General features: G+C 45.8%; 1 protein-coding gene and 1 long non-coding RNA gene across 3 annotated transcripts in view; one reads left to right on the top strand and one right to left on the bottom strand.

The window, feature by feature from the left end:
• Positions 1-492: 492 nt before the first annotated feature.
• On the bottom strand, positions 493-7,689 carry LOC141570591 (uncharacterized). The gene is made up of 3 exons (XR_012494758.1): positions 7,466-7,689; positions 6,736-6,849; positions 493-4,749 (listed from the first exon to the last, which is right to left on the bottom strand). It is a non-coding gene; the product is annotated as an uncharacterized LOC141570591 (long non-coding RNA).
• SQOR (sulfide quinone oxidoreductase) overlaps positions 7,057-9,526 on the top strand; it is a 40,794-nt gene continuing 38,324 nt past the window's right edge. Inside the window, exon 1 of one of the 2 annotated variants that reach the window (XM_074327793.1) lies at positions 7,057-7,194. The gene's annotated coding sequence lies outside the window, so the exon portion shown is untranslated. Of the gene's footprint in view, positions 7,334-9,526 lie in introns of both variants that reach the window. The other variant, XM_019756666.2, reaches the window with a different exon arrangement.

Genomic DNA, 9,526 nt, shown 5'->3' with positions numbered 1-9,526 from the left:
ATGACTGGTCCACTCATGAATTCTTTTTCAGAACAGTGATAGAAAATGTGAAAAGATTCTAGTTGAAATAATCCAACTACATTGTTCACTATTTGAGAATTCAGATAGTAGTACTACTTTTAGTGGTTTGGTAGAAAGTGCTTCATCAGGATCCCTAGATGTTTAGCCTATAAATAATGGAACTTTGCAACTAATAGAATATTTTAGGTGAGGTTTGTTATTTTTGTAACCTGGGAGTCCTGGGACCCCTGGGAGAGGGACTTCTGTGGATGACCTTTGGAGGAGACATGAACTCTCATAAATTTCTCAAGAATTTTGTTTATTTGTGTTTCCCAGGATTGAGTCTATAGATTTTATTAGATTCATTTTATATATATATATATATATATATATATATACACACACATACATATATATGTATTTATATGTATTTATATATGTATATATATAAGATTCCTCCAAAGCAATGACTCTTAATTTTTAAAACTCCATACTCGACTGTGTACATATTAAAAAAAGGAAGAGGCGGCAGTTTTAGAGCAGGCTCAGCAGGTGAGCACCGCTTAGATTTATAGCCTGAGCACAGATGGGACAATGCTGCCATCTTGTGGTACTCTTTGCTCCCCTAGTTGTACAGATTCTGGTATTGTCTCAGTGGTTTGAAGTTTGGCATAAGCATTTTCAATTACTATAGTTTTTTAGGTAAGTCAGGATTTTCTGTATGGTCTGAACTTTTGTTTAAACAGTGAGATGTTTGAAATGTGTGGAACACTTGATAAGGTTTGAAACTACATTTTCCCAATTCAGTTTCCCTCCAGGGTAAACATGCAGACAAGAGGTGATCCCTAAGACTCTTCCAGCATTAACATTATGAGACACCTTGTATCCCATTTCTCTCCAGGAGCATTGGCTTATGGGCTATTGTTTTCACTTAATAATGGCACCGGTCCATCTGCCCAGCACAGAGGCAGCGCCCAGGCAGATGCACTCATCTCAGATGAGATGTTTCTGGCCTTTCTTTACCTCACAACCTGGGCCTCAGATGAATTTACTCTGTGTGAAGTTATCCTCTCAGAATAAGGGAGCAGGGAAGAGATTGCTTCTGAGTGAGGGCAGATGCTTCTTTCCTGTCTGGATTGAAAGTATAATAGCAAGGAGAGAGGAGGTGAGGTACATGAGTCACCTTGCCCATCTGCAGTCCGCCCTGGAGACTCTTATTCTACTGACTCACCCCTAGCCAGGAGTGGTGTCATCCTGAGCAGCAGCTTGTGCCACATTACAGGTGAGACCTGTCATTCAAGATGCAGACTGGGATGTAAAGCAGGCTGTGTCACACCCATCCAAATCTTTGGGGCATCTACGATGACCATGCGAATATGTCTCCACACCTCTGTAGGGACCGCAACTGACCAAGGGCTCAGCTGCGATGCTCTGAGATCTGTCTGCATTTGTAGGAAGCAAGCTTCCTACAGGCTGCTAATGGTCCACTCCTGGGAGACATGGGACTTCTCCGATGGATGACTGGCTCAAGGACACCCCACTGGCTTCACTGAAGCTCTGCTCGGCAGTTTAGGAAACCCTTCCTTCCTTCCTTCCTTCCTTCCTTCCTTCCTTCCTTCCTTCCTTCCTTCCTTCCTTCCTTCCCTATCATTCCAGTAGATAGTACAGGAAGGAATAAAGGAGCTGAGGGAAGAGGACATGCTGGAAGGGCTCTTTAAGGCCAAAAGACCCACCACAGAATACATCCCATGAAAGGGCACAGAGGACACACCATTCACCAAGCCATCCACATTCGCTGGTGGGAGGAATACCAATATCTCTAAGGCCAGGGATGATGGATGGAGAGAGATGGTTACAAACTGAGTTTGTTAACATCCGTGGGGAGAGAGAGGCCAGGAGGTGGCTCTTAACTGCCAGAAGCCAACAGGCCATAGTTACCTTTCCCAAAGGCAAGGTTGGAGGGCAGTCATAATGGGCTTTACCAGTAGGAAGTTATGAAGATGGTTAATGGTGTCAGTTTTGCACCTAGGGGCAAAATAGGCAGACAGTTGTTGGCAAGGCTGCTCCTTAGCATCTATAACGGGTCAGTAAACTTTTAAGGTAAAGGGCTAGATAGTAAATTTCAAAAGGGCTAGATAGTAAGTGAAATGGCCTGTTTCTGACTCCTCGTAGGGCTATCATTTCCCATCCTCTGAAGTGCACGCATCTTACTGAGACCTCTGGCATACTAGCCCCCTCTCACTTGTCCTGTCCAATCAGCTTGATATCAGTGTAATGGACTGGTGTGATATTCTCTTGGCTATCTAAGTTCCAGCTCTCTCAGGCTGTATTATGGGAGGTGGGAGAGTTAACATAACCCTGAGGCAAACTGTAAATGAGTATTGTCTATTTTTCCTGCCCACAGAGCCTCAGCCAGCATTTCTACTGGAGGCTTAATGAATGTCTGATTCACTGGTATGGAGTCGCATATAGCAGAGCATCCAACCAGGAATCTACTTCAAGTAGAGGTGTGGGAGTGGGCCATGACCCTGGGATGCCCTGGCTGTGGCAGGTACTGCACCATCCAGAGCAAGAGCTGGTGAGTGGGAGGGGCTCCTTTGTAGCTGACGGCTGGCTCTGTCAGTGTGGGGTCCTTTCAGATACTTCTCCCCACACCTGCCTTAGTACCAGCAGCGAGCCCCACCATTCTCAGTCTCCGTTCCTTTGGCACTTTATGTCATGGTTACTTATTATTCCCCTTCATAACGTGATGTATAATGTGAAAAACTGTGTCTCTCCAAGAAAAATATAAACCCACTGAGAGCAGGAACTGCGTCTTCTCCATCTTCTTGTCCCTATGGCTTAGCATTATGTCTCACACCCAATAAAATTGTGTTGGGTTCAACAGAATGGTGTAAGACCAAAAAAGAGTTAGAACAGGCTGCTTCAAAGACTTAAAAATCCAGTAAATTTATAACTCACATTTTATAAGCACCTGGAGGGCTAGTATTCGATGAAAAACTGAGGAGTTGGGGAGAGTATGAGGATCTAAGGAGTAAGTAGCAATTCTACTAGTTCATCTGTCTCTTTTCTATGCGTGTTTTGAAAACAGGAAAAGTCCATCCAGAGGGGAGCTCTGGGGGGGCTATGAAATTGCACAGCTGAGGTTCTGGGCACTTAGCATTTTTCTGGGGAGCCTGGTGGTACTTTTGAGGCAGGAGGAACACCGACAAGCATTTATTTGCCCTGGAGGATAGATTGGGGCCTCCCCCACTGTTGGCTTCATCTCTTGGGAATAACACTCCCACTCTCAGGTTGTTTTTATGTCTAAGGGGCACTTTGCAGTGCAGTACATCTGCCTATACAGTAAATAGTCAGCTTTTCTACATCTCAACTCCCATTTTTGAGAAATTAGATCTAATATTCATACACCAGCTCCAATATTCATACTGTTGTGTTTATCTTAGGACAGGCATATTGAACTTTTTTGTCTTCAGGACTTAGTATAACATTGGATAACAATAATAACTATAATCCTGTAGTTACTTTAGTAATTACCATTTATTACCTACCATTTACTGAATGCTTATTCTATGTCAGGTATAGTATATATTAGTGCTGTAGAGCAAGGGTGTGGCGCAGGCAGGCTCAGACTCCATCCAGAAGGGTCTCCCAGGGTGCAGGAAAAATACCGAATCTGGAATCAAGTCTTTCTCAGAAACTTAGTTTCAAACTCAGTTTTGGCCAATTCTTTTTGCCTAAATTTTCTCATCTATAAAAGAGATGAAATGTGTCCTTCTACCTCGAGGATATGCTAGAAGAATAAACACTATGATGCTGGCCTTTGGCATAGATTTGGTCACTGGACACACCCCCTGAGGACCTGAATTCTTACTCCCTTTATATTTGTGTTGCTCTCTAAAGTCATTTGTGAAGGCAGTGGGAGTATTCTGGGGTTGGCCAGACTTTTCCTGCTAAAAGATGGTGTTGTGATTTCTGCTTTTTGATTCTGCAAAGCTAGCTGTCCTGATTCCTGTCCACTTTTCCTGCCATCATTACTCCATCATTTTGATGGTTCTGTGAAACCCTGAGAGCCTTTAATATCCCTTTTCTACGTAAGTTATCCAGAGCGGTTTCTTGCTTGCAACCAAGAATGCTGATGGGATAGAGTCTTTGTAGTGAAGCACCTCCATATACATTAGTGATTGTGGTCTGAAAAACAACTTCATCTTCTAGTATGTAACAGATGAGGAAATTCTAGTTACCCTATAGGCTGACAGTGATTTTAGTTATTATTTGATATGCAGGATGGTTGTGAGAAAAACAGCACATTTAAGAGGTGTTGGGACTGCCTTTAAAGAATCTGGCATAGCTTTTTCATGAAGATGGTGCCAAAAGTGAAGAAGGAAACCCCTGTCCCTCCCAAAGCCGAATCCAAAGCAAATGCTTTGAAGACAAAGAAAGCAGAGCTGAAAGGCATCCACAGCCACAAAAAAGGAAGATCAGCCTATCACCCACCTTCCGAAGGCCCAAGACACTGCGGCTCGGAAGGCAGCCCAAATATCCTCAGAAGAGCACCCTAGGAGAAACAAGCTCGACCACTCTGCCATCATCAAGTTCCCCCTGACGACTTACTCAGCCATGAAGAAGATAGAAGACAACATACACTTGTGTTCATTGTGGATGTCAAGGCCAACACGCACCAGATCCGACAGGCTGGGAAGAAGCTCTGTGACATTGACAAGGCCAAGGTCAACACCCTGATCAGGCCTGATGGAGAGAAGAAGGCATGTGTTTGACGGGTTCCTGACTAGGATGCTTTGGATGTTGCCAACAAAATTGGGATTATTTAAATAGTCCAGCTGGCTAATTCTAAGTATAAAAAGTTTTCACTGTAAAAAAAAATAATCTGGCATAATACACAATCATCATGCCATTTGCCCACCCATCTCCGGTTCTGAGACTGCCTGGTGGTCTGGCAGGCTGAACACTGTGTGTGCTGCTTGGTCCCTTTAGTAGGGGCATAGTAGGAACTCAACCCACAAGTCTCCCTGCAGCTCCTCAGAAGCTGGTGTCACCTTAGCTGGGCTGCTCTCTGAGCTAGGGAGAGTTTGCTGTGGCCAGGGGTGAACTGCTTCTGTACCTACTCACTCACCCAGGGGAAAATTTGCGACAGGGAAAGGATGGGGGAAGGGGCTTGCTGATTGGGCAAAGCAGAGGGTACTGTTGAAAGTTGCATGCCTGCAGGAACAGTCTCTTTACCTTGTGGTTTCACCTGCCTTCTGTTCTTCAGAGGGTCCCTTTCTCTGTTCCATGCCCTAGTCCCATGCATTTCTGTTGCCAGCCCTTCCTGCTCAGAGTCTGCATGGCGTCTTCCCAGAGCCCTGCTGATTTGCTTTTCCTTCCCTAGGATGGTGAATTGGGGTGTGTTCCTTAATGCCAGCCCCTTCTATCATTTTCTTTCCCCACCTTTTTTTAAAATGATGTGTCTCCTAGTAATCCCATCTCCCCAGGTGTGCACTTTCATTACTTTGCAAGCCCCACATGGGTGGGTTAGGGTTTGTCAGCAGTATATGTATGACCAGGCAGCAGGCACAGGGCTTGCTTGACACGTAGCAGGTGGGCACTCGGAATATCCATCAGATAGATGAAAGAGCAACTGCGCGAGTAAGTAAACTCTCAGCCCCCTTCCTGGCTGTCTGATGTTACAGTCCCCACTTTTCACAGAAGAAGGGAGGGTCTTAGGTGAGATAATAGAATGAATACATGTAGAAGTCCCCAGTATGTGAGATAAGCTCAGGACACATTTCTTAACTGAATCTGATTCCACACCCGCCAACCTCAAACCATCCAGCAAACAGCACATCTCCTGTGATTCTTTCTTGCCTGCAGCCTTCCCTTCTAAGCCAGGGCTGCTTCACTGGGATGGGGAGGGTAATGGGACTGGGATGTGGGGTGGGGCATTTTTGTTTGTCAGGATGATTGGAACATAATCTATTGGCCTTTAGATGGTGGGAGCCAGGGATGCCAACATCCTGTGCTGTGTGGACAGTGCCATACAATAATTAATTGTCATGAGTCCTGCATGATTCCTGGTTTCCCCAGCTCTTGCCCCAAGTCAAGTATGAAAAAACTTTTTTTTTAATAAAATAAATTGGATGTTAGCTCAGATAATTACAAATATTCAATATTGCATGGCTCTAATATACTGAAATTTCCAGGAATGCATCAGTTGGAAAAACAGGGATTATTTTGTTCAGAGCTTCTTTACCAGAGTTGTTCCCCATTTCAGAAAATCATGTCACAGAAGCAATGCTGCAGGTGGAACTGAGTTGCCAACAAAAGTCTACAGTCTGCATTTGTAGCTACTGTGTTCATAGTGACTTTATCATAGATTCAGGCGGTCCCTCTGATTGAAGATAGAAAACGTTGCTTGGAACAAAAAAAATTTTAAAATCATTCAAAAGTCACCAAAACAAAATAGATGTAAAAGAAATGTAAACATACTTTCAAGGGTTGTTTTGGGGGAAAGTTTGTAACACGTGAAGTTACTAATAAGGCTTAAAATTGCAGTAAGACTTTTGGGACAGCCTGTATTTATTATTGAAAGGGGCTGTTGGATCTGATATTGTGGAGAACCATTTACTTACACTCACCTAGAAAGAGCAGCCAGTTGAAAAATGTGGTCATGAAAGTAGGACGTGTGGAGGGCAGTGGCTGAAAGCCAACAGACCCTGGCCTTACCCCTGCGCTTACCAAAGCGAGTCCCTGGGCTTCTCCGAGTCTTGGCTGTCTTATCTGTGAAATGAGTGCGGGAACAGCAATCTCCCCGGGCAGTCGTGGAAACCAGGTGAGACGCACAGGACGGCTCTGGAGGACCCGATACAAACTATTAATCGTAGCGCTTCTATCCACAGGTCTGCCTGCACCTTTGCCCACTCATTGCTGTTGCTACCCCGCTGGGCGAAGGGGACAGCGACAGTTGGCCTCCTAGCCCTCCGCTGTCGCGCCCCAGGGCGCCCGGCCATTCTCCGGGGTGTGCTGGGAGGAGAGGGCGAGTCTGACCAGTGGGCAGCGCTCGGGCCGGCTGGACCCGCGTCTCTGCTCCGCCCTCTGTGTGCTCATAAAGCCCGGGTGTAACCTGTACTTGGCCTTGGTGCCCGGGCAGCGACGCCGGGCGGGGCAGCGGCGGAACCTTTCCGGACTTTTCTTGGGGTGAGCCTCGCTCTCCCCGCCTCCAAGTCTCCGCCGGGGGCCGGGCGGGCGGGGCCCCAGCAAAGGCCGGGAGCCCGGGCTGGGAGCGGCAGGTTTTGCTGGGCTCACAGCTGTGGCGGGAGGCTACGCTCGCCGCTAGGTAAGAGGCATCGGGAGGCCGATCCCCGGCCCTCGGCCAGGGGGCGGAGGAGCGGTCGGGTACAGAGAGTACCCCTGAGGCTGGTAGTTGGCTTAACTCTGCTCCCGCAGCTGGGACCCCGCGGACCCTTACCCCGGCTTCCGTCCCGCTCCAGACTTTCCTTCCCCACCCCGCACCGCAGCTCTTTGCTGCTCTTGTCTGGAACCTGGGTCTTGGGATTCTTGCTTCCTTCTCCGAGTGTCGGGCCTCCGGGGCGCGCAGAGGTCCAGCTGCGAGGGGCGGTTAAAAACCGCAGTATCCGTTTTGGTGGTGGGCATTTCTGGCGCCTTTCACTTGTTGACTGTGACACTCAGCACGGTCCCTGGGCGTGGTGGGGTGCTCAGCCTCCGGGGTCAGAGGTTGACGTCAGTCTGTCTGCCCACAGCGGGGACACATTGATCCACCGCCAGTGCGCGTGGTTCAGAGGTGCACTCGAGTCAGCTGCGGCTGCGATCAGCAGAGAAGAGCATTTAGGGCACGTACTGAACAGGAAGAGGCGGAAAGGGGAGAAAGAAAGGGTCCTCTGGTGGAGTTGTGGTTCCTTTTCTTTCCTCTTTATGTCTTTTTAAAAATCCCGACCTACCTTCTTGCTCAAAGACACAGTGAGCCGAACCTTTGGATTTGTCTGGGCTGCTATAACGTAGGGTTCTGACCCATTTTTGTGCCTTGTACCCCTTTGGCAGTTCTGGGAAGACTAAGGACCCCTTCTTAGTACAATACTTTTAAAGATATAAAATAAAAGGCACAGTATTATAAATTCCAATTCCAAAACACTTGTCAAATATTAAAAGAATTTATGGTATAATTATAAGCAATATATATGCCTTTAAAAATAATGCATTAAATAACAAGATCTAGCAGTGGATTTACTAGCTACCATAATTTTGAAGTAGTAACAGCATAAACAATATTTCAAGGTATAGGGAACACCTGTAATATAAGAAAATGTCTGTGATTTCCTTGGTGACAAAGTAATAGATACTGCTAAATACTGCCATGGTTTGTTGTCTGTATAAACAATGAAGAAAGTGTTAAATTTCAGTTAGAAGTTAATGAAAATAAAGATGTGAAAAACTGTTTTTCCATCTCTGTTCATGAGCCCCAGGTTAAGATCCCCTCAGAGTGGAAAGGGCACTGCCTAGGAAGTCAGGTGACATGGCTTCCGGTCTTGACACTTCCATTGACCAGCAGTGTGAGCTTGGCTTTTGAACTTCTTTGTGTGTTGGCTTCCTCTCTGTACAGTGGAGATAATTATGCTTTACCATGTATTTCAAGCACCCCAGCACTGCCTTGCACAGAGGGGTAAGATAAGTACTATTCATTAGAACTTGTTTGTCTCCCTTACTGGACTGCAAGCTTATGGCCATCACCGTTATATCTCCAATCCTGGTGCATGGAATATACTCAATAAATATTTTTTTGAATGAATAAGTGGATTGGACTGGGTTGCTTGTGGTTACATCTGAAAAAATTCATCAAAGAGACAGCTGGTGCTTTGAGAAATAACTGTTTAAAATTTGGGATTTTTTTTTTAATTGGCTGACCAAATATATAAACACATTTGGAGCTGAAGTGCTTGAAATGTTGGTCATGGCCCATGGCTCTGTGTGTCGGGGTCTGTGTGGCTGGTGTTCTGCCAGAGAAAAATGAAAGTGAGGATTCCTTTGCTGAACAAGTTCTCCATCTTGCCTGTGTCCAGGCTTATTCATCTGTTAGATTGTAACACAGGAAGTGTCATATAAGGAGGGAATGGAGACAGACCCATGTTGAAGCATGTCTGGGCATAGATGCACATTTCTCTTTTCTTTTTAGCTTTCCCTGTCCTACCACCCACTGTGATATAACTCCTCTTTGACCCTGAAGATTTGGTACATAGGAGTGGTTGGGGTAAATTGCTAGAAGCTGCCCAGGCTAGGACTGAAGCCAATTTGTGGTTTTTTAATTCCCAGCCTTTAAAAGTCTGTGTAATTCAACAATTGTGGATGTTAATAAGAAGAAGGAAAGTATGTTCAGCCAGCCGTCTCTGTGATCCCCCAAAGTGCTGCACTGAGGCAGGAAGATAGGGAGAGAACTTTGTAAAGAACATGAAATTTAGAACAAACTGGGGTTATCTATGCCTCTAATTTTGGGAAGGGCAAATACTGGTGTTAAGAA

This window comes from Rhinolophus sinicus, linkage group LG03, assembly GCF_036562045.2.
Source record: "Rhinolophus sinicus isolate RSC01 linkage group LG03, ASM3656204v1, whole genome shotgun sequence".
NCBI lineage: Eukaryota > Metazoa > Chordata > Mammalia > Chiroptera > Rhinolophidae > Rhinolophus > Rhinolophus sinicus.
This window is presented reverse-complemented; position numbering and strand designations above follow the sequence as displayed.